The sequence below is a fragment of the Macaca nemestrina genome, chromosome 19, assembly GCF_043159975.1.
Source record: "Macaca nemestrina isolate mMacNem1 chromosome 19, mMacNem.hap1, whole genome shotgun sequence".
NCBI classification, from domain to species: domain Eukaryota; kingdom Metazoa; phylum Chordata; class Mammalia; order Primates; family Cercopithecidae; genus Macaca; species Macaca nemestrina.
Genome location: NC_092143.1, coordinates 3,886,830 through 3,913,854, shown reverse-complemented (window position 1 = coordinate 3,913,854; position 27,025 = coordinate 3,886,830). Strand labels below are relative to the sequence as shown.

Here is a 27,025-nt window from a genome sequence, read left to right as displayed (position 1 = left end):
TCAGAAGGCCTTCGATGAACTGCAGCGAGATTCCAATTTAAAAGTGGCTTAAAGATTTTACGGAGCCTAAACTCAAAACTGTGGAAACTGTTAACTAATTCAGTGTGTCTTAATATAAAATCTCTTAAAATTTTTCTTAGAAATGATCAGCAGTGAAAACAAAACAATCGTGCAGAAACTTGTAGTTTTTTACTGGGTGACACTTCCTATCGTTACTCAACACGCTTTTTTGAAATTTCCATTAGTTACCATAAAATATATTTTATCTGAAATTTGTTTCTACGAATAAGCTGTATATATACTGTGCCATGTAAACCAGTAGCAAAGAACAACGTTTGCCTCCCAAACACACAGTCCTATTTTCCAACCACTTGATTAAAACCAACATTTCTCTCCCAGTATAAGAATACAGATTGCAATTAATGCCTATCTGACATTTTCTCATCCCTCTGTGCTTTTTGTGAAAGACCCTAGAAGTCCCCACCATCAAATGAAAGAAAGAACTGTGCCCAAGAATACAAAGAGAGATAATTATATGCAGTAAGCCATAAAGCATTCTGTTAAACATTACCTTCCGAGGTAGTGCTGTTTAGCACAGAAGTCAGCGCCCAAAAAAATCCCTTCATTAAGAGCTCATAGAGAAAAAATAACACATCAATAATCAATTTTACTGAATTCTAAGCAATTGCTTACACATTTTGTGTTAAAAGAAAAAAACAGATACCCTGAAACTGAAAAGATTTTGATAGGATAACTGAAAGGCATATCGTACAAGGCATTACTTAAGATTTTGTTTATCACTGTACAAACACCAATCAATACTATAAGACAATCAAAATTACTAAAGGACAAATCTTCCCCAAATGCTTTACTTTATATAGCACATGTACTGTAACCAGTTTAAATTTTCCAGCTCCATTACTGCCAATAATGACTGTAACATGACCTAGTTTATCACTAACATACACAGCACCTCTGAAAGCAGTCGGCTATTTCAGCCGCTTAAGGAGAGTGATCTATCAGAGAATGTTTACAAAGAGCAATTCCTGACAAAAACATGAAGTCACATCTCCATAGGATCTACCCTGCACTGCCTGTCTAAAAATATTTTTTCAAACACACTTAATGACACATTGCTGCAAGTTCCAGGTTTTGAAGATAAAAGAAGATCTATTCTTTCCTTGCAGGGAACAAAAAAGGATAAACAAGCAAAATTCCACTGCAACTCCCTGTAACAATGTTGTTACATTATTCAGCTACAAAAGTTAAGCAAACTTTACACCTGAAGTGATCATAAACAACCTTGCAGAAATGAGGGTGGGCGCCTTTTTCTAAGCCAAAACATCTTGCCCAGCAACAGCTTCTGGTAAAAATAAATATAAAATGTAACAAGGCATAATGTTTACCTTCAAAATTGCCAACCCCCGCCCCCATCCCCTTGGTCCCCAAACAGGAGAGCTATCTATTCTTTATCCCAGCCCGGGTTATATGGGAATAAAGTGTTACATGTTAATGGGGGAAAGCGGTCCTAAGTCAAACAGAAAGACAAATAGCAGTCACACGGTTGCTTTGCAAACATTTTCCAAGAACTCGAAGACCGTGGCACTAATTCAGTGACTACAGCTGGATGGTCCGTTTGGTCAGAGAAGGTCCATCTTTGAAATTAAGGTCAGAACAGTCATGGGTCTATGCAGTGGAATAAAGCTTTCACTCCACGACCACGGTCATTTTCCTCTCTCTCTTTTCCTCCCACCCCAACCTGGAGGCACACAGCAACACACACAACCCTCCACTCCTTTTCTCTGATTTGTCCAATGCAAATGTTGTGAACAGATGTGCAAGGCATTGCTCGGGGACAGATGGAGACTGGAAAGCATCACTGCCGGCACAGGTGGGGGACTTCAAGGACTCAGGCCCACCCAGGCCTCTCTGCTCCCATTCAGCAGGGTGGAAGCACAGCCAAGGGCAGACAGGAGAGCTAGGAGAAGCCCCTGGCAGCCCATGCTTGTGTTTCCAGATACTATCACGTCTGGTTCAAGAAAACTACATTCGCCTTTATGAAAACAAACCACAGAAACAAGTACCTAGGTGAAAGAGGAGGCTACTTATAAACTTACTCTCAACAGGCACGTGAGATGCGCCAATGCAAGTCTGTCTCACAAAGACTCTGCACTTACACACGTGACGTGCTACACGGAGCTCTCCATGCACGAGCCTCTGTGGGAGAGAAAGAAAATGAGTGCGGGTGTGTGGCTTGCCCACTGAACCAACAAGGTACCGACAAATAAAATGACTCCAAAGCGTGCTTCCACCTCGATTATCTACGTGAGCTGCTATTCCATGATTCTTCAATAAACACAACTGACAACCAGAGAGACCATTGTTACCTCCCTGTTCCCCTCCCCGAGACTGAGCTCGGCGTCCTCATACAGTCAGGTGTCGTCTGTAACTCAAGGAGGATGGCAGGTCCCATCAATAATGAGATGCCACCAAACTCACTCACTCCTTTGTCACTCCAGATAAAGACAGCATCGCTGCTCGCCCTCTTCTCAGGAGCCCCGGCGAACGTGAAACAATAGATGCTCACTTTAGCTCACGCTCCTGGCCTGATTTCTTTGGCAGCTTAAACTGCTCAAGCAGAACCTTTTTCTGCCTGGCTGACCCTGGGGTGATGAGCGGTGGTGCCTATTCAGGGACCTTGCTGCAAAACAAAATCTGGATGACTAAGAATTGGAGGCAAAGAGGTAAGCACGCTGGAGACCTTGCTCAAATAAAGGCCCCAAACTCTTGCTTCCATTTATCCATCAATAACTACGAAGGAGACTGTCATCCACTTAGCTGGTGTTAAGTCACATAAACCAGTGTGTTAAAGTCGGCTCAGGGATTAGCCTATCCCGGCCAGCCTTCTGGGACCCACAGCTTCAAGCTAAGGAGGAATCCACCCAAGTCCAGAGCATCAGGATGCCCTCAACGTGCTTCGTAACTTTAGCCTGCCATCCACAGCCCAGGCTTCCTCCTGGGAATGTGTGTGTGCTCATTCTCACTGGGCCACACAGTCAAACCCGACGGTCAGAATGCAGGTGCAGGTCGAGCCCCCGCTGCTGCATCTTTATCCAGGTAACGTAACTCAAAAGGCAAAACTCACTGATTCGCGTGGGTCGGGGATGGGGGGCTGTGGCTCCATCCTAAACCCAAATACTTTCTCAGCTCTACACCTAAAATCCTTTTTCCAAGCTATTCATGCAAACATGTAATGCTGCTTTCCATTTCTTGTTTTACATTTACTCTGAGTTTTGTTGTTTTCCAAAATCCCTCTGCTGCACTAAATATGCCTCTGTTCTACTGTGCTGTGAGGCCGGGTACATCACGCGCAGGTACCACCTGTTTTATCTGCAACAGTGGAAGCCACAGAAAGGGAAGACCACAGGCTTCAGATTTGTCATCAGGCTAAATTAAGCTGACAGCGCAGAAGGGTTATGCGGCCTGCCAGTAAGACAGCACGCAGTGAACAAAAAGACATTCCCCTTTAAGCATGTGTAGTATACGTTTATTACACCACACGTATGTGGCAAAGAAAAAGATCTACAAATGTTCCTTGCATGGAAGATTCCTTTCTGGAAAGTTCTCACGGAGCTTCAAGATTTATAAACAATGTTAAGCTTTCTCTCCTTCTTAAACTGAACATATCTCCACTTCTGATAAGCAGAGCCATATTTGTTTTCTTTAAGAAGGGCAGTTATCTCAAACTAGTTCTTAAATCCCTTAAGGGAAACTATGCTAAGAAATCTTCCAAAACTAAAAACCAAGTGCAAAATCATGCTTTAAAGAGGGAGGTGGGCGGGGCCTGTAATGCCAGCACTTTGGGAGGCTGAGGCGTAAGGATCACCCGAGCCCAGGAGTTCAAGACCAGCCTGGGCAAAAACACAAGACCCCATCTCTATATAAAGATTAAAAAATAAAAATTAGCTGAGCGTGGTGGCGCATGCCTGTAGTCCCAGCTACTTAAGAGGCTGAGGCGGGAAGATCTCTGCCGCTGGGGAGGTCGAGGCTGCAGTGAGCCATGATCACACCACTGCACTCCATCCTGGGTGACTGACTGACACCCTGTCTCAAAATAAAAATAAAAAAGAGTGATATGGGGGCAACTCCCACCACTGACTTCGGTCTCAGGAACAGAAGGCTGCCAGAAATAATCAACATTTGCTTAAACCCAAGGAGGTTCCCTTTATAAGAACATGTCCATCCAGTCTTGGAATCCAGCAGGAAAATTCCTTTCCATGCCACTCTGAAAGGCAGCTCACTAGGACGCAAATGGAAAATACTGTTTTACTTCTGCAGAGATAAGCTTCTTCTCACCTTCAAGACCCAATGTACTTTGCAGCTATTTATGTGAAATGATACCCACCTCGGCTGGATACGTTTACCTCGCACATCAGACGTACCACGGTTTTAAATACGCAGAGGGCTATTTTTCTCCTGACGCTTCAATGCCATCTTTTACTTAGCTAATAAGTGCCACAGTAAGTCCCCAGTTAACATCATCTATAGCTTCTTGGAAACTGCAACTTGATGCGAAATGACAAACAGAAGTCCTTGATAAAGTCGTTTTGTTTTAAAGCTGATGTGAAAAGGAAACATGAGTTTCATTTTACATCGTTTCTCACTTAAAGTTGCAGTTTCCAAAACCCTACAGACAGCACTGCGGACCTGCAGTGCATGAAGCTCCAATTCCTGACCGGCCCAAGTCCTTACAAAAAGATGCTTTGCGAGGAAAATTATGAAAAAGAAAACACGAGTGGGGTGGAGTTAAAAGGTTCCTATTTTCAGAGACTCTTGTGCTTCTCTCCCAAGCAAGCATCCTGCACGAGGCTCACTCTCCCTCCCTACACAGATGTGTCGGGGGCATTTTCTACAGAGGTATGAAGGGAATCCCGTCCCCGAGAGGACCAAGGGCACAGGAGTAGCACTCAGCACCCACAGGAGGGGGCACGCGCTGCGGCCAATGCCAGGCCTCACTGTCATGTGTGTGCATGCCTGCGTGTAAGGGTTAGAGTGTATAACGGTGAGTGTGGAAGCAGTTGGGTAGACATGACAGAGACTGTGTCATGTGTGAGCATGTGCTAGTGCGCCTGAGGGTGTGTGTGTCTGAGAGAGAGAGAGCACATGTGTGTGATCTCTTAACCTACAAAAGCACTCATTCAAATACCCTACCTGGAGGCAAACACGCATGTCCACTTCCAACAACCTACCAGCAACACTCGCGCCTATGTGCCTGGATTACCAGCTTTGCACAGAGTCAGTCGCTGCAGCAGTGACGGGGTGCTGGGCCCACCTGCCGCCCCTCTCGTGTGTCGGGCGCTCTATCCCTACCCTGAGCTTCAGCTTCTCTTCCATGCACGGTCACTGCAGGAGGCACACTAGACCCAGCACCAGCTTGGGAAATCCTGGGCCAGTGACAGCCCTGACCTATGGCCACCATCCACTCAACATCACTGCGCCCTTCCATAGGCACCCAAGCTCTCTGAGGACAGCCATCCTAGCCTCCGTTGTGGGAGAAAACTCTAGCCCTCCACTGCCAGCCAAGGAGGCTTCTCATGCCAAGCTGGCCCTGAGCTCGGCCCAGGATTTGTGCCCTTCGGGATGCGGCGGCCGTGTGCACCCCATCGGGGACCGTGTCGCCTCCCTTGGAAGGTATTCCAGCACTGTCTGCCATGATGCCAACAGTAACACTTCTCAACACCAAGCCTTTAAAAGTCCAGCAGCCGGGAGAATGGCGTGAACCCGGGAGGCGGAGCTTGCAGTGAGCTGAGATCCGGCCACTGCACTCCAGCCTGGGCGGCAGAGCGAGACTCCGTCTCAAAAAAAAAAAAAAAAAAAAAAAAAAGTCCAGCAGCTCCGTAGCCCGAGTCAGAGTGGCCCAACCTGCCCCGGACCTGACGCGGGGCTTCAGGAAGTGGCAGGGCAGGAGGGAGAATGGGAAGCCTCATGCCACACCGGGCACTGCTCCTGGAGTGCAGTGGGTATCCCATCACAACACGGGCACATTCAGGGCTAACTGCAGGCCCCCGGAGATGAGGCTAGACGGTGGCAGGCAGGCTAAGAAAGGGCGATCCAGCAGGCACAAGAAAGAACATGCTGATGATAAAGAAACGCCAGGTGGGGTCTTTACATAGGCAGCCTCCTTGGCATCGGGCAGGTCTGTCTCACCAGTCCCAAATAATGAATCACGTCCACCGTGCTAGAATGCCGTCTTTTAACCACTATCAACATACGCCAAGGAATGCTTCCACTAGCAAATGGGAAGAATGCCCAGAAAACACCGCACTGCATTTCTGGACCAGGACTCGTTCGTCGGAATGTGCCCACCAAACACAGCAAGGGGCAACACTCATCCGAAGGCTGAAACAGGCGGAACTCCTGTGACTCCTGGTGCTGTGAGCAATCATAAATCCTCATCCTGGCACAGAGCTCAGGAGGCACCTCTGCCTGCACTCACCGTCCTCCGCCTGCACTCACCGTCCAAGGCCCTCCTCCGTCTCCGAGAGATGGACGAGGACACTGAGGGTCCAAGCTGTGAGCCACACCCCTCGCCAAGGCTGTGAGCCCATTCCCTATCTCCCTGCCTCCCCATCCCCACCTTCCAGGCCCCCACCCTCTGGTGCCTGGAATGAGCATTCTGGAGTTGTCAGAACATTCCTTGACCTTCCAATAAAAGGGGTACAATCGAAATACAAAGTAACGCCAGAGGCTACAAAAGCGACCACAGTGGCCATCACCTATGACCCTCTAAGACCCCAAATCAACACAAAGCAGGAGGCCACCATTCTGAGCAGCTGGCAAGTCGGCCACCAACCAGGAACAAAAACTGGGGGGAAGGGAGGCTGATCGATCCTGTTTTCCTCCCTTTTTCAACGAGCCCAGTTGCTCATGAAAGACAAGTAGACAGCTCTACTCTGCTTCTGTTCAGGGCTAGAGGGGTTCTGGAATTGTGTAAGCGACGCCAGAGCACACCCCAAGACAAAAACCACTTGCAAAAAGCTAGAGTGAAAATAAGACTCAAAATTCCCAAAATGGAGAAGCCACGCCACATGATCGCCTCATTGGTTCATGGCGGGTAATTACTTACCCCTTTGGTTTTCCAGAAGTAATTGAAGGGCCTTTTTAAACAACACACTGCCCGCCTTGGTGACGCACACCTGTAATCCCAGCACTTTGGGAACCCGAGGCAGGTGGATCAATTGAGGTCAGGGAGACCAGCCTGGCCAACACAGTGAAACCTCCTCTCTACTAAAACTACAAAAGAAAATTAGCCAGGCATAGTGGTACATGCCTGTAATCCCAGCTACTTGGGAGGCTGAGGCAGGACGATCACTTGAACCCGGGAGGCGGAGGTTACAGTGAGCTAAGACCGTGCCACTGCACTCCAACCCGGGGGACAGAGCCTGACTCTGTCTCAATAAGTAAGTAAATAAATAAATGAGAATAACAACATACTGAACAAGGCTGACTTATCTGCCTAAGCCAAGCTCCTCCTGGACGCTCCCTCATCACCGCACACTGACCATTCAATGGTGAGGCCGGTGCCTCTAACAGAACACTGGTCACTGTGAAAACCATGCTGGCTTCCTCCGAGCCCTGCAGCACACGCCACTTTTCCCACTCTCTGCTGCCTCCCCGACCACGATGGCCCAGGGAACCAGCATCTCCACACACCTGGGACCCAGCTGTTGGTCTACACCACTTGAGAAGCCCTGAATCACCCTATTTAATGTGGCCCTTAGAGGAAATTTGGGGGTGGAGGGAGTCATTTGTCACCTATAATTTCTGCGATTGTCGGAAATTCATTTGTAGGACACAAACGTTTTGCAATCTTGCCACCCAAATGTAAAATCAGAAAACATACATCAGGTGCTTAAACAAGTGCCTGGCACACAGTAGGCGCTTGGCAAATTCAAGATTCCTTCCTCTTCAGGTCTCCATCCGAGGTTCAGCAGCACCAAAAACATGCAGGGATCGCACGGGTCCATCCGAGGTTCAGCAGCACCAAAAACATGCAGGGATCGCACGGGTCCATCCGAGGTTCAGCAGTACCAAAAACATGCAGGGATCGCACGGGAACCAGCTTGAGGCTCGTCGCCAACAGGTAAAGGGCCCAGGTCTAATCAGATGCTCAACAGGTGTCCCCCGAGTGCCCACCATGGGCCGGACCAGCTAGCAGGCAAGAAACCCTGGGCAGCCTCACCCGGACAGGAAAGGTGCAGCGCCCAGCCCTGCAGGCGTGGGGTGTGGGAGATATCTCCTCCACCCTCCTCCTCTGACTCTGTGGAGATGACCTTGCCCAAGCCTGGAGATCAAGCGTGCGGGCCCTGGCTCCCACCCTTCCCACATCCGATTACCTTTTAAATTAATATCACATTTTGTATCTTCCTTCCAGCATCTACCTTTTTTTCAAAGTGTTTCTGCCACAGAAGCGTTTGTCCAGCCTCCGCTGATAAGTGCTGGTGACCATGCCCACAGGACACACTTCCACACCACAGGCCACCCCATCGTGGTGGGGAGTGGGCAGGACCTGCACCGGCAGTTCCAGATTTGCAAAACTCAGAGACAGCTTTGTCCGAATCCCAAGAAAACCGTTTCACTAATTAAACGATGACCCAAAACCATTTTGCTACTTTAATCCAATGATGACCCAATCAATTACTGAGAAACAACAGAAGATAGTTCACACCACGTCTTCCTGTTCCTATAAAGGACCTACGGTCCAACACGGGCACTCCTCCAATGCCCCTTTAGTTTAGGAACATCGCCATCAGGGCAGGTCTCAGCAGCGAGATGAGCGGTCCACCTCATTAAAGACCTGCCTGGTAGCAACCGAAACCTGTCCCTCTGCGGACGCAGATGAAGCCTGCACCACACAATTCCATCACTGCGTCAGGCGGCTCTGCTCCGGCACCTCCCAGAAGGGAAGAGAGCTGTCTGCACAAAAACATCGCCCAACTCTAATAAGCTGTGCAAACTTGGGCAAGAAAAGAAAGGGGGTCTTATATGCAAGCTAATGTCCTCAAGCAATACTTTTCCGGATCATAAAAAGGAACGGACCCCTGCCCCAGGAGCACCAAGTTCTACGATCAGCTCACACTGGCTGTTTTTCAGCCGAAAACCCTCATTCACACTGTGATCCCTACGTCCTCATCGAAGTAGCCCACAGAGGCAGCTTCACAGTTATGTGCTCTGGTTTAATTAGTTTTATTCTATTTACCATCATTTTACATTTTTCTAGCTATGCCAAGAAAAGTAACCCTACACCACAAAGTAAAAACTGTTGTTTTAAGCTTGATCAAAACTGCAGGTCTGTGAAACAGCAGTCGGACGGACTGACAGGAAGGTGATCCAACTGCACCTACCTGGGCTTTCCTGGGAATGTGGAAACGCAAAGACAATGCTCCCAGTTGGATGCTGGTACTCTCAGCTAAAACTGTTCAGAGAAGGACCGAACTCCACTCGGCCTCTCTCAGATTCTGAAATGATGAAAAGTTTAGTATTCATCGAATTGTGTTTTTAAGAACCGTTTGCCACTGCTTCTCTTTAAGAAAAATTAAGACAATGCCCAAGGACTTTCTGGGGCTACCGTAGTTATTTCCAGAATGAATTAAATCACACCAAGTGGGGCTGCTAGCAAAATCCCACAGAGTGCGGTTTCTAATAGGACTTCCCACATCTGTGAGGGGCAGCCAGGAGCAGGAGAAGCGTTCAACAGTCACAGCACAAACTCGGCAGCAGAGGTAACCAGAAGGACGCCTAACTGTAGCAGCGGAACAATCTGCATTTGGTTGTCAATCCAGGCTATTAAAGCGTCACCAGGGAACACCTGCTATGCATATGCACTGAGCTCCTGGCATGGCCTGTGCTTGGTGTGCACGTCACACTGCCGACCGCCAGAAATGCCAGGCCCCTGGGTGGCTCTTGCTCTTCCTGGAGATGGGTCTGTGGGGCAGCACCTCCCCACCTTCCCCTGCAGCATCTGAGTTTACAAACAGACCGGGGACTGGGGAACCAGTCTGTGACCACAATGCAGACATGCCCACTGAAATAGGTGTCCCACGTAAACCTGGGACCACGAAATCCCCAAATGTTTCAGGGTGTGGCACAGCTCTCACCAGACTTGAAAGTCATTCCCAAGAGATTTGACAGCGAGCTTTAAAATGGACACTTACAAAATATTCATAATAAACCATTTCCACTGCATGAGCAATAAGCAGTACTTCAAAGCTTGTTCTCAGTCCTGAATTATACACGCTTTTTCAAAAAGAAAAAAGATGAAGATCCACTGAAACAAGATCTCCCCATCACTTCCCGTTCTTTACAGCATCATGCAACGTTTCTCCATCTAGAGTCTCAGAAGTGGGACTCAAGGCTGGGCGCGGTTGCTCACACCTGTCATCCCAGCACTTTGGGAGGCCGAGGCAGGTGGATCACTTGAGGTCAGGAGTTCAAAACCAGCCTGGCCAACACGGTAAAACCCGGTCTGTAATAAAAATACAAAAAAAATTAGCCAGGTGTGGTGGCGTGTACCTGTAGTTCCAGTTACTCGGGAAGCTGAGGTAGAAGAATTGCTTGAACCTAGGAGGCACAGGTTGCAGTGAGCCAAGATCACACCACTGCACTCCAGCCTGGGCGAGAGAGTGAGACTCAGTCTCAAAAAAAAAAAAAGAAGTGGGACTCACAGGTGGCATGGCATGACCGGCACCTTTGCTGTCTCAAGCTGGCAGTCAGATTTCTCAGAAGCATCGCTGGGAAATCCCAAGAGTCATGGAGACAGAGGTGCAGAACCCCCAGACCTATGTGGAAAGGCAGGGTGATGCACAGTGAAAGGGGACAGTGGCCTCCTGGACTTGCAAGGCCTCTCTGGCACCCCCAGCCTTGTCATCTCACTTACGGAAAAGTTAAAAAGTCTCCTTTTTTTTATGATTTAGTCAAGGCATCTTTTGAAGGGTGGGGGATGAATCATGGAAGCCTTATGCAGTTGGAGGAGCCCAAGTGGGAATGGATGCCAGAGCCCCAGTATCTTTAGTGATGCACAGAAACTACTGGAATGCGACCCCAGGGATACAGCCGTGCATCCGATGAGGGCAGCTCCACCCTCCTCACCTTCAGGCAACCTCGAGGGGAGCCGCCAGGGCCCAGGGCTCGCCGCACAGCTCAAGGCTGGCATGCATCGTGCACCAAAATGGTGTGGTCATCCACGCTATCTGCTGGACACCGTGTCTTCAACATGTGTCAGTTTTTTAAACTAAGCACAAGCTATTTTCTGGCTTAGTTTCCCCTCTTCGACAGGCCACAGGGGTTGAGACCAAGGTTTCAGGGTTATGCGCGTGCAGAGATGCTTTCCTGCCCCTGGGCACCAGCTTCAGACCTGGCAGTTACAGGTGGAACAGGGCAGAAGAAACAAAAATGATCTTACTCTTCGACAGCAGAAAAGGAGAGATTCTCTAGTCAAGGAAACTCAAAGGAGAAAGAGGCCTTTTTAAAAATCTGTTTCCCTTGGGCCAAGGGGAATAGATGTCCAAGGAAGTCGGACCCTGCAGCATCCCTGGACGGCACATGGGAGAAATGCTACAGGTTCCACGGACAGACAGGGAAGAAACTTTACACCTTTACTTTCAGATGTATTCACCAGTAACAGACAAAGGCAGGGCTGGAAAGAGGCAAAAATACAAACAAACGTTTAAAGACCAACCCCTGATGTGTTGTGATGAGAAGGGCCTCTCCCCCTGCGGGTCTTCCTCCCAAGAATGATTACCCTGGACTAACCAATCGGAAAACACGCAAGAACCCAAACTGAGGACACGGAAGTCCCCTCACCAGGACATCACCAGGACCTGGAGCTTATGGGTTCCACAAAACGCCCGGCCAGTCCTCCTCAGAAGTGTGATGGTCACGGAAACAGAGATGGACCAAGGAGCCGTCAGGGACCAGGAGGGACTTGGAAGAAGGATCCGAGCGCAGCACAGGCTCCCAAATGAGCTCCTGGGACAGCAAAGGTGAAATCCCAGGAATGCCTAGATTGCGCCCAAACCCTTCTGTTCAACACACTTCCCAGTTCAAACTTCTGCTGGCCAGAGACACACCATTTTAAATTTAAAGAGGTCCCAAGCAGTCCTCTCGATGCATTTTTTGACGATCAACTGTTTCTTCCCCCTACTTCTAACATCCCTGGGTGACGGTCTAAGCCATGCTGGAAACCATCACATTCTCTTGGGAGCGATGTTAATTCAGGATCTCGGAGAGATTTTATTGACGACACTAATTACTGGGTTTACTCCTAGGATGCTTCTCACAGATAGACTCCATCCCACCCGAGGCAGCCGCCTCACTCTCTGCTGCTTCGCAGGCAGAGGCACAGGGAAGGGTCCTTGCACCAGAGACTCCATTCCCTTGGGAGTCTCAGGATGTCCTGCCCCTTGAGAACAGCATTTAGGTCTCTGTCAGTTCCCCACTCCCATAATGGCGCACCCATGCTGCCACGCGAACGGGATGCCGGCCCGGAGGCCGAGGCTCTGCATGCTCGCCAGCCTACCAGCATCTGGGAGGCCCACAAGGACCAAGCCAGGTGGGACGGCGGGGACACCAAAGAGGCTGCTTGGCTGGTACAGCCGGACCCAAGTGCTCCCTGCAGGTGCCGGGGCCACACATCTCCAGGAGATCTAGTCAAGCAGAAAGGCGCCCTGTGGACGGGCTGTCTAGACAGCGTGGCACGGGCAACGCAGTGGCGCCTGCCAGCCAAGCCTGGGATGGGTGTGAGGGAAGACACCCAGTGGGCACATGTGCCTGGAGCAGGGGCTGGAAAAGTGGAGAAGGGACCCTGGATGTGCACCGGGGACGAGGGTCATCCCTGCTGGGACACGCACAGCTGACACAACAGGAGACAGGATGACACAGAAGTCCCCTCACCAGGATATCACCAGGACCTGGAGTCTATGGCGGCGATGCCACAGGCTTGTGAACGTAGGGAGCAAACACGGGAAGGGGAGGCCCTGGGGCAGGACCCCGGTTCTGCAGTCTCACAGGGAGGGACCACCCAGAGGTTCAGGCAAAAGGCCCCGGGAGGCGTGGGGGTCCCAGAGAGGGAAAACCCAGGAGACGCTGGCCTCTGGGAGTAAAATCAGGCAGAGGCAGCCTTGGCCTCGCTGAACGTGCAGCTCACAGCCCCTCTGGGCTGGCAGGAAGTCCTGCATGTCTCTCGTCCCAGAGAGGAAATGATTTGGGCAAAGGCTCTGCCCTGAGATCTCTCTCGCCCTAACTAGATGCTAAACACACCTCGGGGGCAGTGCTGGAATTACAAAGTCCACAGGTGCTGGGCTTTCCTGGAGGCTGCAGGTAAGTGCTCAGGCAAGGAGGGGACACCAAGGCTTCGGAGAAAAGGTGGTGGCGGGGAGGTCCAAACCAGAGCGGAGTTCCTGCTGCTCCTTCCTAACTGAGATCTTGAGAAAGACAACAGCCCCAGCCCACTCAAAGGCCACACCTCAAAAGCATGTTGCAATCTACATGGGCCGCCTCATTTTCAAAGCAGAAGTTTAGCAATTTCCTGCATTTGCAGGCATGTTCAAACTGTAAGCCTGTTCGATTCCTGAGTTTTCTTTACCAAATAAATTCAAGTCCAGTTATCGAATAACTATATGCATCCCATCCCCCTCAGGGCAGCTACATATAAAGTAATAAACGAAGGACACAAATGAGTGCTTCAACTTACTCTCTGCTGACTGCAAAGTCCCGCTGTCATCCCAGGCAGCCTTGCAAGCAAGAGTAGCTGCGGCATATTCCAGACCTCCCCACGGACAGCACACGACGGACGGCCTTGCGGGACTCCCAGCAGCAGCCAACACACCCCAGCCAGCCTGTGCCTATCTGTGAACTGACCATTTCGGGCTGCTCAAGGCACCCCAGGAGATTCTCTGGCTCTGATGGATCAAAAAGGTTGAGAAATAGAGAACTTCTGTTCTCTATGTACACAGAAATGCATTTTTGATGTTTATCTAAAATTAGACATATCAAAATTAAGATTGGCCATCAATGTTCTAGAACACTTGTGTGTGATTTGGAGCAGCCTATACTCCTTTAGTAAGAAAAACAATCACGCTCGCTTTCTGGGCAATTTAAAGTCCAAGTCTGTCCAACCCGCGGCAGCCCAACACAAATTCATAACCTTTCTTAAACATTATGAGGTTTTTCTGCTGGTTTTTTTTTAAGCTCATCAGCTATCACTAGTTTTATTTGTTTGGTTGGTTGGTTGGTTTTATTTTTTGAGACAGGCCGGAGTGCAGTGGTGCAATCTTGGCTCATTGCAACCTCTGCCTTCCAAGCTCAAGCAATCCTCCCACCTCGGCCTCCTGAGCAGCCGGGACTACAGGTGTGCACCACCACACCCAGCTAATTTTTTTTGTATTTTTTGTAGAGATGAGGTTTCACCATGTTAGCCAGGCTGGTCTCAAACTCCTGAGCTCAAGTGATCTACCCACCCTGGCCTCCCAAAGTGTTGGGATTACAGGCATGAGCCACCGTGCCCGGCCGTGTTAGTATCTTTTATGTGTGGTCGAAGAGAGCTCCTCTTCCGCCAGCCTGGCCCGGGGAAGCCAAAATATTGACACCCCTGAAAACTCTCACTTTAGAGGAATAACTTAAAATGCTGAGCCATCTTCCCCATTACTTCCTTGTTTAGTCCTCAAAGAGTCTTTGTTGCAAGGACTTTATTTATCACTCCTTTGTATATTACATGTCCTTCAACAATGGAAGGTCCTGAACCGCTAAACCACCACGCTGCTGCAAAGAAGCACTTGGTGAGAGCCTCCAGGTCTGAAGAGTTCTAATGTCTCCAATTTCCCAGACCCATTTTAAAGGCATTTAAAGTTCAGTCTTGAATAGTTTTGGTTTTTGTAATGAAGTCATGATGTTTCCACATGTTTAGCTCTTTATGCCTGAATATAAATAACCGAGGTAGTCAAATCAGGGTGTGCGAATGTTCCCTTTACTGGAAGAAAGTTTTCGCCTTCTCCCAGCAAAATATAAAATTAGTCAACTGTGCAGTGTGGTGAAATCACCAGCCCAAAATTACACCCCAAACATATGATTATTAAGGATTTGCAGTCCTATTTTTTGTATTACTAAAAAAGCCACCCTCATTACATCTTTATATTTAGAGGGCTTTTTAAAAATAAGTTTTAATAAATATCTCTGAATGTATACATCCCACAAAATGGACAGTTAAAAGAAGGCACTCATGATTTTAGGTTACATATTTTCCTTTCTACTTTGAAATAACCAAAGATCTAGTAATAGTTTCCACTACTACATTCAGGATAAAAGAGCTTTCTTTCAGTGTAAGAAGAAATTAAAATTATTGGGTTGGGATAAGGGAGGAGACTCACTTTTTAGATAAAATGAATTATGGTAACTTTAGTCTTCTGACCAAAAAGTTTAATTTTTAAAAAATATAATTTAATGTTGGGATTAAATCAAAATTTCATTTTCTATTTTTATCTTCTTCCGTTAGAAAGTCCTGGAATCTGAAAGGTTAAACCACTGTACTCAGAAAAGCAGACAGAGCTGCCTCATGTTTCTTTCAACTAGTATTCATTAATTATAAAAAAACAATACAGGCACTGAATTGTACACTTAAAAATAGCTACAATGGCAAACTTTATGTTACATATATTTTATCACAATAAAAAACACAAGACAAAAAGTATAGGTTTTAAATGCTTAAAATCATTTGAAATGCTTCAAAATTATACTCAGGAAATCATTATAAAATATAAATGAGATAATATTTATAAGGCACTTAAGTCAATAATCTACTGTTAATACTGCATGAAATATGTTCATCTTTAGACGGTATTATCCCAAATAAGGATCATCAGAGGTCATCACCAGAATCTATAAACCATTTATACAAACAAAACAAAACAATTTTTCTAGATGGGAGAGCCAGTTTTCACGTTCTCAGATTTGCCTATTTGTGGATTACCCGCTTTGACAGTTCACGTTCACTGCTGTTATCTGAGCTAACAAATGTGCAGCTTCCCTCTGCGTGGGGTGTTCCCCCCAATTTTTAACTCAGATTGGGAAAAAATCACAAGTGGTCAGGATACAACTCTAATTCATATACATACAGAAAAGTTCCATTAAGGGAATATTTCTACCCAACACAAGTATGCTTTAACAGAGTTATTCTTTTTGCACTAACTGCTTAAGAAATTCCAAGCTGAAGTTATTTTAGATGCGACATTTAACGGACACTGCACTGTTCTGATCCAAGGAGCCCTTATATAAATCAGCTTTGGAATGTCCTGCTTCTTCCTGACTGGAAATTCCATACGAACCCTATTCTGCACACTCTGGTTTATTCTGAGAATTTTACTCCATTTGATTTTTGTTACAAACATTTTACAACCACCCTTGGCCAAAATCGCTGAAGTTCTATCCTAATTCATTAAGGACTTCTTATCTATGATTTTCTATAAATCCCTACTTACTGTAAGGCTTGCCCTGCACATAAAAACAATTCCACAGGGCTGGGCGCGGTGTCTCACGCCTATAATTCCAGCACTTTGGAAGGTCGAGGTGGGTGGATCACCAGGTCAGGAGATCGAGACCATCCTGGCCAACACAGGGAAACCCTGTTTCTACTAAAAATACAACAAAAATTAGCCAGGCATGGTGGCGGGCGCCCGTAGTTCCAGTTACTCGGGAGGCTGAGGGAAAAAAAAAAAAAAGAAAAACAGTTCCACAAAAACCTGATTTTTTACATTTCTTTTCTATTCCTTTCTCCTTCCTGAGCAGTTTTCTTTCTTCAAAGATATTTTTGTAAGTGGATTAATTTTTTAAAAACATCTTTCAGATACTTTTTTACCTGCGTCAAAAATATGATTTACAGTATTCCTCACCAATCTGTTGGGCAGAAGAAATAAGAAAGACAGATAAAGATGGTATTACGAAACACTTGTCAGGAATAATTCTAAAAGTATGCATATCTGGCATATCGGTTCAGATGATTATTATACTGAGCACATCCTCAACACAGAAAAAAAGACGTATTATTTCAGGGACTTCTCCGCCTTACTTTTTTCCTGAAAAAGGTGACAGAATGGATTGCTGCAGCTCCTGAATCACCTCTGACACCTGGCAAGAGAGGGAAGCAACTCCAGACACGGACTGATTCCTGGGCCAACTCTCATTTCTCTAGTCAGGCATGTGGCCTTAGATGGGTCATTCTCTTCTTTGGCCCTTGTTTTTCCCATCTGTGAAATGTGTCATTTGTAATGGACAAATTGTGAAGCCTTTTCTAGTTCAGAAGTTCTCTGACCTGCGGTGGGCCCACGTGAACAGCATTTCTGGTGTCCACAGGCCACCACTGGTGGAAACACTCCACACAAGACAGCTGGGCCTCAGCCCAGCACCAGTCGGGGCCTCGCTAGATCCTGTGACGCTAGATCCTGTCACATCACTGACTGGGAGATCCCAGAATTGGAGCCAACTTCCCCCAGGAGCTGAGTCCAGCACGCAGTCATGCTGCCAGTCCGTGGAGGCTACACACCCTAAGATCCCTATCTTACTGCAGGTGCCCCCAAGACACCCATGGCAGATGGAAGCTATTCTGGGACTCCGGCCCCACCTGAAGTGTCTACCCTGGATGTCTCACTCCAGGACATCATGCCCACTAGGACTGTGTCCCTGCAGAGTCCTACCCAGGAATACAACAGCTGCCCTGCACCCTCCCTCCCTCACGACGCATCCAGCAGATGACCAAGTCTTACAGACTCTAGACCTTCCGGAATGAACCAAGTCAAAATCAGGGCACTCTGCTCCAGTTTCTCAGTCACAAATCCAGCCCAGAGCTCCATCCTCTTCCTGTTCTGAACCATCGAATCATCTTCCCTTCAGAAACCTCCTGCTGGTCCCTTGGTCAGTGTCCCTGGCCTGTGACGCTTCCTCCCTGCTGTAGACTGGCTGAGGGACCCTCCACAACATCTCTTCCCATTGCCTTTGGGACAGAGTCCATATTCTTCAAGACAATTCACAGTCAAGATGATGTGGTCTTTAACGGCCTCTCAAACATCAGCTCTTGGCTACCACCCAGACACGCCCGCCATCCCTGACATGCATGTGCACACATGCGTGTGTGTGCGCATTTGCACAGGCTCACTACACGGGCACACTTGCAAACATGTACCTACACATAGGTGCACTTACACGTGTGGATACTCGCATGTGTATGTGTCTGTATACACACATGCATTCAGGCACACTTACACACATATGCACTTGCACACTGCACTCACATGCATGAACACACACGTATGCACCTCTGGCTTCAGCAATATGAAATTTCCTCAGCTCTCCTGAGCTCTGAGCCACTTTTCTGTTGCTTGGATTCTCACCCAGCTCAGGCTAACTCTTCCATAAGGACCAGTGTCCTCACCAGAGTCCTTTAAGAGCAACCTGGAAACGTCATCGGGTCAAACAGGATGGCTCCAAATGAAGGCCTCACAGGAAGAAAAAGCAATAATAAAATCCTGCAATGATCACTAAATCCAGTAAGCAAGGAAATAAATAGAAATAGAATTACATCCAAATAACTGCGATCTACACGTAAAATAACCATGTGATTCTTACATGTCTTGAAATAAAAACTATGTCATATAAAAATAATTAATACTAACAAACTAAAAAAACAGCCAAAAAAGGAATGACAATAGCAATGTGGAAGCGGGAGGAGATGGGGAAAGAAGAGGAAGGTAATAGAAGTGTTCTAACTTCTTTCCCAAAGGGGAAGTCAAATTGTATTATTACTGACGTTAAAACATTAAGAAATACAGTTTTAAGAAAACATTATAAATATAGCCACTAGTGGAACCAAAAGCAGGATATGCTTTCTATATGCTTTCTGATTTTAATAAAGGACAAGAAACATAATTCATATTCCAATAAATAGAAAAGAAGAAAAAGGGAGGAAGTACAACACAAAAGTTTTTTTTTTCTTTAATTAGGAAAGAAGACCAAGTCAGTTTCAGAAATAAATATAAATGGAATAAACTCATTTACTTACTTAAAAAAAGACTCCACGATAGGGTTAAAAATTACATTGACTTTTGCTGTCTGGGAAAAAAAAAAAAAAAAAAACACCTATGACTAAGGAACTCAGAAAAGCAGGACACATAGAGAAAAATATATCAGAAAAATACAAACAAAAGCAACATGGAAAAAATACCATTAAAAGTTTAATGTGTGGTCACAAAAGGCAATTATACAAAAGTAGTTGGCCAGGGGCGGTGGCTCACGTCTGTAATCCCAGCACTTTGGGAGGCTGAGGTGGGCGGATCACGAGGTCAAGAGATCGAGACCATCCTGGCTAACACAGTGAAACCCCATCTCTACTAAAAATACAAAAAATTATCCGGGCATGGTGGCGGGTGCCTGTAGTTCCAGCTACTCAGGAGGCTGAGGCAGGAGGATGGTGTGAACCTGGGAGGCGGAGCTTGCAGTGAGCTGAGATTGTGCCACTGCATTCCAGCCTGAGCGACACGGCGAGACTCCGTCTCAAAAACAAAAACAAAAACAAAAACAAAAAAAAGAGGTTATCTTATAACTATAAAGGGTAAAGTAGAAGTCACAAAGAAGATATAATTATCCTAATATTGGTTTTGTGGGTGGGGGAATGTTTTGAGACAGGGTCTTACTATGTTGCCCAAGCTGGCCTCAAACTTCTGGACTCAAGCAATCCTCCTGCCTCCGCCTCCCAAGAAGCTGGGATTACAGGAAAGCACCCCTTCCCCAGCTGTAGTTACGCTATATTTTCAAGTCAAATAACACAGAATACCACAAACACAGAATAAAATACATTTAGAAACAGCCACAGTGAATACCTGGAAAGATAAACAGAGAAAAATGATCTGGAAAAATTGGCAAATCTCTCGTAAGCATGGCGGATTAAGTAAGCAAAAGTAGTAAGAAATAGAGGGCTTGAAAACTAAAGTAAGGCTTATCTAATATACGAGTATCACACTCCACAATTTGCCATTTTGCTAAATTGGCAATAGAACATCAAATGCCTCCATATTAACCACAAGGAAGGCTCTAAAAGTTCCATAAATTTGGAACAGTACAGGTCCCAGGAGCTCCATAATACAGCACCATGATACTAAAAATTAACAACAAGCAAAAACAAGAACAACACTCACGGAAGTTCAGCCGTTTGGAAAATTCTAAACTCTCTGTAACAACTCCTGAAACAAAGAAAAAATCAAAGTGAAACTGCAAACTCTCTTCAAAGTACCAGTGTCAAAATTTATGGTACACAAGAAAGCTAAAATAAACTCTAATGACTTGCTACAGTAATTAAAAATAAATATTCAATTTAACCAGCAACAAAAATTACAATAAAACCCTTAAATTTGAATTTTAAAGAGTAACAGTAAATAAGAAAAAATACAGTAAAACTGATTCACAAAATCAGTAATTGGCTCTATGATAAGCCCAATGAATGAGATAAATAACTAGCTGGCCTAATCAAGAAGAAAAAAGAGGTTGGGGGGAATTAGGTCTAATAACCACAGACAGAAGGAAAATTTTTTTAAAAAAAAATCATACAATGTTTTTCAAACTCTAGGTTAATACATTTGTTAATATGGATGAAAAAAAAATTTTCTAATAAAATCTAACTGTCCAAAATTCACTCAGGGACAAAAAACGTAAACAGACCAATATTCAAGCAAGAAACCAGAGCTCTCTCCTCCACCCACCCAAACGTGAGAGATGAGTCAAGTCTACACCTGAAATCTTTCACACATTTTAAGAAACAACTCACATATAGGCTACCTGAATGTTTCTGTATCTTGAAAATATATGTGATGGAAGATACAAAACTAGTTACCCAAAAACATATTTGTAACTCATAAGCAAAAGACTATTATCCCCAATAAACAAAATATTCTTATAAATCAACAAATCATGAATAACTTCACTGGAAAATGTGACAAATTAACAGGTGATTCACAAGAGAGATAAAACGAGCAATAAACATTAAGAAATCCTCCTAATCACTTACAATTTTTAAAACGCAATGGTATTTTCCTCTATTACGTTGGCCAAGACTTAAAAGACTGATAATATCAAGTGTTGACAAACAGAAAACACCGAGTTTTGCAGGGAATGTAAAATGTTACTTTGTTATCTTTGTTGGTAAATTTGGTAGTATCTGTCAATTAAAATGCCCCTCCATCCCCAAAATTCCACCTCAGGGAACTTATCCTAGAGAAATACTCCCACAAGTGCGCAAAGTCGTATATCCGAAAAGTTCCCTGCACACTAAGAGAAAGCTGGTAGCAGCCCAAATGTCCAACGGGAGACAGGACAAAGGCAGTTCCACAGGGCAGCAGTCAGCTGGCACACACGGGCACCTCCTGCTGGCTGCTCACAAACCCAATCTGCGCCAGTGGGTCCATGCTCTGGCCATAGTGGGCACTGGGCATCCGGAAACCACTGAGGGGGTGTACAGACAATAGCACCCTATACATGCCTTAAAGAGAATACACTGAAATGTTATGCAAAATTTTAAAAAAAACAGTTGCAGAAAAACTCATAGAACGTTGTACCATTTTAAATTCTTTAAAACGTATATATTTAAAGATCTTACTATGTTCACCAAGCGAATGTATTTAAATGCCTAATGCAGTGACTGGCATAGAGCAGGCACTCAATAGTAGCTTGCACAAAATAAACTTACACCCATGTTGTGAAATGTCTAACACACTTTCTCCTCAAAATGCAATTTCCTCTTTCGATTGTAAATATCTTGATGGCCAAGATGATGAAGACTTTGTCGTGTATAAACTATGCACTTTGTACAATTATCTGAAAAGAAATGGTTTAATTTGGGCAAGGAGAATGTTGCCGTAAGTGTTTGGCTCTAACTAAATTACCCAAACAAATCTGTGGTCAGAAAACCAAGTAATGAATTATCTGCAGTGAGTTCCACAACCATCATTTCCTTTTATAGTATGAAAAGAAAGGTGCTACATATTCACACCATTTTGTGAAAAATCACTGTATATGTCTTAAACGCAAAGTGCCTCTATCTATCTTGATCCCTTTATACAAGAGAAACAAACAGTAAGGCCTTGAGTACCAGCTGTCAATGTTTTATTCTGGTTCAGTAATTAAAACGGGGAGCTTCATATTAATTCCCTGGAAGAATGACATTCAGATCAACTCACTTCCCAGCAAAAAAAGTGTCTACATCCAGGAGCTGCAGGACAGGGAATATGATTGTTCTCAGCTACTGTAACTCCTCTCATTTAAAAGTAGGACACAGTGTACATTCTAAGCTCCAACTTCAGACGTCTTAAAGCATATTACACAAAGTGGTCAAACGAATATGAAAGAAATTCTGCCAAATGATTACATGTAAGCTTGTAGTTCTATGTCAGTTTTCTACTAACCTCCAAAACCAGTCACGGTTCGTCTAAGAAAGGGATGTTTTAATCAGAACACCTTCATTTATTGTGATACTGAAGTCACCTGACTAGGTGAACTGTAGGCAACTGAGCAACTATAAATTTCACATGACTGGATAGACACAGCCTAAGCTCTTGAGCTCCCCAGATGTATGGCGGGGGTGACCTGCTATGGAGGCTTAAATCACTTTCAAGAGAAGAACCCACAGATGAAATTGCACTTGTGGAGACTCAGACGGATTTGCAAAGCTCTGAAAAGAATTTTGGGCTGGTCCACTAATAAACGGTGGTCCTAAAAGGAAAGGTCTACATTTTCCCTTTAAGCAGAAATATTCCTCTGCCTACATTTGCGTAGATCCAAAGCACTGTTTTTGCTGAGTCACTGAAACAGAAAAAAGATAAAACAGGACTTTTTATCCCAGCTGAGTCATATCATTTGGACTTTGTAATTCTACCTGAATGCGCTAGTCAATCTTATGTTCAAAAGTCTGATGAGTTTTCTGAACGTTGATACTGCAATTCCACAAGTAAGACAGGAAACAGAATTCTAGTTTATTTCAATATCATTTGACCAATAAAAAGAAGCATTTCAGTGACTAATATACAAGAATGAATACTGACCCTCCGTGAAAATAATGAACTTGCTGCTCTGAACATCAGATCCACAAGCAGGAGTAACAGGTAATCTGAAGTGTCACCTCCAAGAACAGGACCCAGCCCCACAATGAGGAAGCAATTTAACTCTGCCTTAGCCTTGAAAATGTGACAAAACTGAGTTGAACAGCAGTCTTGAGACACACGGGACAAAAGGCGAGAGTCGTTCTGTCCAGGAAAAACAAGGTCAGGTTTTTGTGCTTACTTTGTGGCACTTTTAAAGACACATCAACAAAATGTGATTCTCTTGCAATTTTATACTTCAAACCCCCTATATTTTCCCTTCCACTTGGCTTCCAAACCACCCCACACATTCTCAAACACTCACAAAATGGCCCACTGGAAAGGATTCCTTTTTATCTCACTGTAATTCCCAGTAGCATGGGAATAAGACACAAACAACACTCAAACCTGCTGAAACAAAGAAATGCAAACTCATTACACTGCATTTAATTCTCATCTCCTTAAGAAGCATCTTCTTAAAGGAGCTTGGTTTGCTTTGAGTTACTTCACTCTTCCTTCTGAGAAACAGCTTTTCTGAACCAGTATTGTTATCCATTTTTTAATTATTATATCTAAATGACCTACTTAAAAAGGGCTGAGGAAATACACTTTGTTCCAGATCTATTCTGAAGGGAAAAAGAGGCTATCTTTCCCACCAATGGATCTCCCTAAGCGAAAAGCCCCAAACTTAAATGTTTTTGTAAACTCTGGTAGAGAGTAGAAAGTGTACTAACTTTTACTCCAGCAACTGTATTTCAGATCTTTAGGACAAATGAGTGACAGATTCATCAAGACGGTGACAAATTCATCGATGAAGAATGCGGGGAGAGGAGATGTGTAAAACCATCATCTCAATAAAACATTCATTCTTTAACAGGAAGGGTATTTTGTTGCTGTTCTACCACTACAATAATGATGTTAAGAAATAAATTAACTTTGGGGTTTTCACTCCAGGTATTCCTCCATCCCTAAGCAAAGTCAAGAGTTTCTATGTTTTGTCAACTTGTTTATATTGTGAGGTTAGCAAAACTAAAATGCAGCAAATTATGAAAAAAAAGGTTTAAGGCTTAATATACAAGTAACATCTACCTAAATGAATTGTATCGCAATTCTCTCTTTTCTAAAATAAACAATTTTTTAATCTGCAAAAAATAGGAATAACAAATCCCTTACACAGTTTATAGGCTGAATGTAAAATTATTATGAGATGACATAGAGAATATATATACATTCATGATCCAAAACTTCAAAAGCAGAAAAACTTTTTCTAGCAAAGCAGAAAAATGAGTGTATTTCAAATACACTTTCAGTACACTTTCAGTCCTGTATCAAAGTTTATTAAAATGCTTAAGTCTGCAGCTTTTCACTTAGATCCACTGTGGGGCTGGGCATGGTGGCTCACACCTGTAATCCCAGCACTATAGGAGGCCGAGGCAGGCAGTTCACCTGAGGTCAGGGGCTCAAGACCAGTCTAGACAACATGGCAAAACCCCGTCTCCACTAAAAATACAAAAATTAGTTGGGTGTGGTGGCGGGCGCCTGTAATCCCAGCTACTCGGGAGGCTGAGGCATGAGAATCACTTGAAGCTGGGAGGCGGAGGTTGCAGTGAGCCAAGATCACACCACTGCACTCCAGCCTGGGTGACAGAGTGAGACTCTGTTTTAAAAAAAAAAAAAAGAGGGAGATCCACTGTGGAAGAGAAAACCTTTTTGTTCCTTCTCAGAACAGACCTGGAACAATCACCAGGATACCTCAGTGTGTCCACCAATTCCCTTGGTGCGATTTTAAGAGTCACATGACTTTGGGATGTTTGAATAAAAGGGGCCTTGACTTGGACCTACAGGGCAGGTGAAATGGTCAATGGTCATTCCAGCTCTTGCTGCTAAAGAACAGAACATCCCTGTGAACACGGGCCACATTCTCTCAGCAAGCCACAACAGAAATTGTTCGGGAAAAGAATAAACTCAATCTATCATGATTTCCTTCTGTTTTCTGAAATTCTCCCGGCTAGTCAGTCTGCATCTGCAATTCTACCTGCTCTGTAAGCGATCCTTTGCACAGGGTTCCAGCTCCCCATTGTCCAAAGATGTCCCGGGGCATGGTCCTCTCCTAACCCCTAGGGCAGGCCAGCTTCCCCTTTCACACCACAGACGGAGGGAAGATGCTCAGGCGTTCATAACGGCCCGAAAGTCACACCACAAGTGGAACTAGATTCACAGCCACACCAAGGTTCCTTCCTGCAGACCCACAATGCTGGAACTAATAAATCTGAGTTATCAAATGCTGCACCAGAAGTGGAGACCTGCGTGCAGGGAACGTGGGAAATACCAACACAGGGCCCTCTGTTGCAACTGTGTAGAGGGACAGACGTTGGCAGGGTCAGGCCCTTCGCCTCCTGGCTGCCCTGTGGTCTCCCGAAGAGACGCCTCCCCTCCACACCCAGGACCCCGGCACTTCCACCACTGTGGCACTTGGGACAGAGTCTGAGGTTATTAAAAAAGAGCCCTTTCTCCTTAAACTGCTGGGACCCCCCAGAGCCAGTTTTAAAGTAATGTACCTTCCCTCAGTGTCCTGGTTTGAAAACAAACAGCAGAAATCAGAAACAGAGGAACCTGCCTGGAGATTTCTAACTTAACCCCGGCACCTGGCCGAGGTTTGCGGCACGGTCCCCCTAGAGCTCTGCCATCCTATCTTACACGGCTGCCAAGTGGCCCAAACTGGGATGGGCTGGGAAGGTAAAATGCACACGGGGACACTGAAGATTTTGCATAAAAAAAAGAACAAAAAAAACTTGGTAGTAATTCTTGTCATTTACATGTTTAACGTTTTGGATTTTGGATACACTGGGTTAAATAAAACTATCATTAACATTAATTTTACGTGTTTCCTTTTACCTCTCTTGATGTGATCACTAGAAAACGTAAAGTGATAGACACAGCATGCATGGTACTTCTCTTGGGCAAAACTTCCCTCGAGTGCTGGGTTAGTGAACTGCAGGCCCGCGGGCCAAATTCTTTCCACCTCCTGCTTTTGTACAGCCAGTGAGCTAAGGCTGGTTTTTACATATATATACACACACATACACACACACACACATATATACACATTTACACACACACACACACACACACACACATATATATATATTTTTTTTTGGGGGGGGGGACGGAGTCTCGCTCTGTCGCCCAGGCTGGAGTGCAGTCGCACGATCTCGGCTCATTGCAACCTCCACCTCCCAGATTCAAGTGATTCTCCTGTCTCAGTTTCCTGAGTAGCTGGGATTACAGGCACCACCGCCACGCCCAGTTAATTTTGTATTTTTAGTAGAGATGGGGTTTTGCCATGTTGGCCAGGCTGGTCTCAAACTCCTGACCTCAAATGATCCACCCACCTCGGCCTCCCAAAGTGCCGGGATTACAGGCACGGGCCACCGCACCCGGCTGGTTTTTACATTTTTAAATGGTTGGGATTAAAAACAAAATCAAAAGAAGATCATTTTCTGACATGTGAATGGCATAGAACTCGGATGTCAGGTGTCTGTAAGTAAAGTCCATCTCTTCGCTGCCAGGCTGCCTCGGGCTGCTCCAAGCTATGAGGCCGGTCCTATCAAATACTATCCGGTCCTTTATGGAAAACGTTTGCTGACCCCTGCCCTGGAGTTCTGCAAATACAGACCCAGGCTTCTGAGCTGAGGAGGGTCTGGCTTAAGCCCCTTTTGGAACTGCACGTGGGCTGACCTAGGATCCAAGGCCACTGAGCCCGGTCAGAGGCAGGACGGGACCAAGTCCCACCAGCTCACTGGGATGGCTACAGGTGACCCAGGAATCTTTTTGGCATCAAATTCCCTTTAGATCACTCT

The 27,025-nt window shown here is 45.5% G+C and overlaps 1 protein-coding gene across 13 annotated transcripts in view; it reads right to left on the bottom strand.

Annotated features, from left to right (window-relative positions):
• Nucleotides 1–27,025, bottom strand: part of LOC105489305 (zinc finger protein 516) — a 141,195-nt gene that overhangs the window by 100,234 nt on the left and 13,936 nt on the right. For 2 of the 13 annotated variants that reach the window (XM_011754045.3, XM_011754044.3), the window contains exon 2: nt 20,235–20,279. The exons of 5 other annotated variants lie outside the window; for them this stretch is intronic. The gene's annotated coding sequence lies outside the window, so the exon portion shown is untranslated. Of the gene's footprint in view, nt 1–2,117; nt 13,298–13,317; nt 18,346–20,234; nt 26,289–27,025 lie in introns of those variants that run through there. 6 more of the 13 variants (XM_071085167.1, XM_024795228.2, XM_071085166.1 and 3 more) reach the window with 5 other exon arrangements.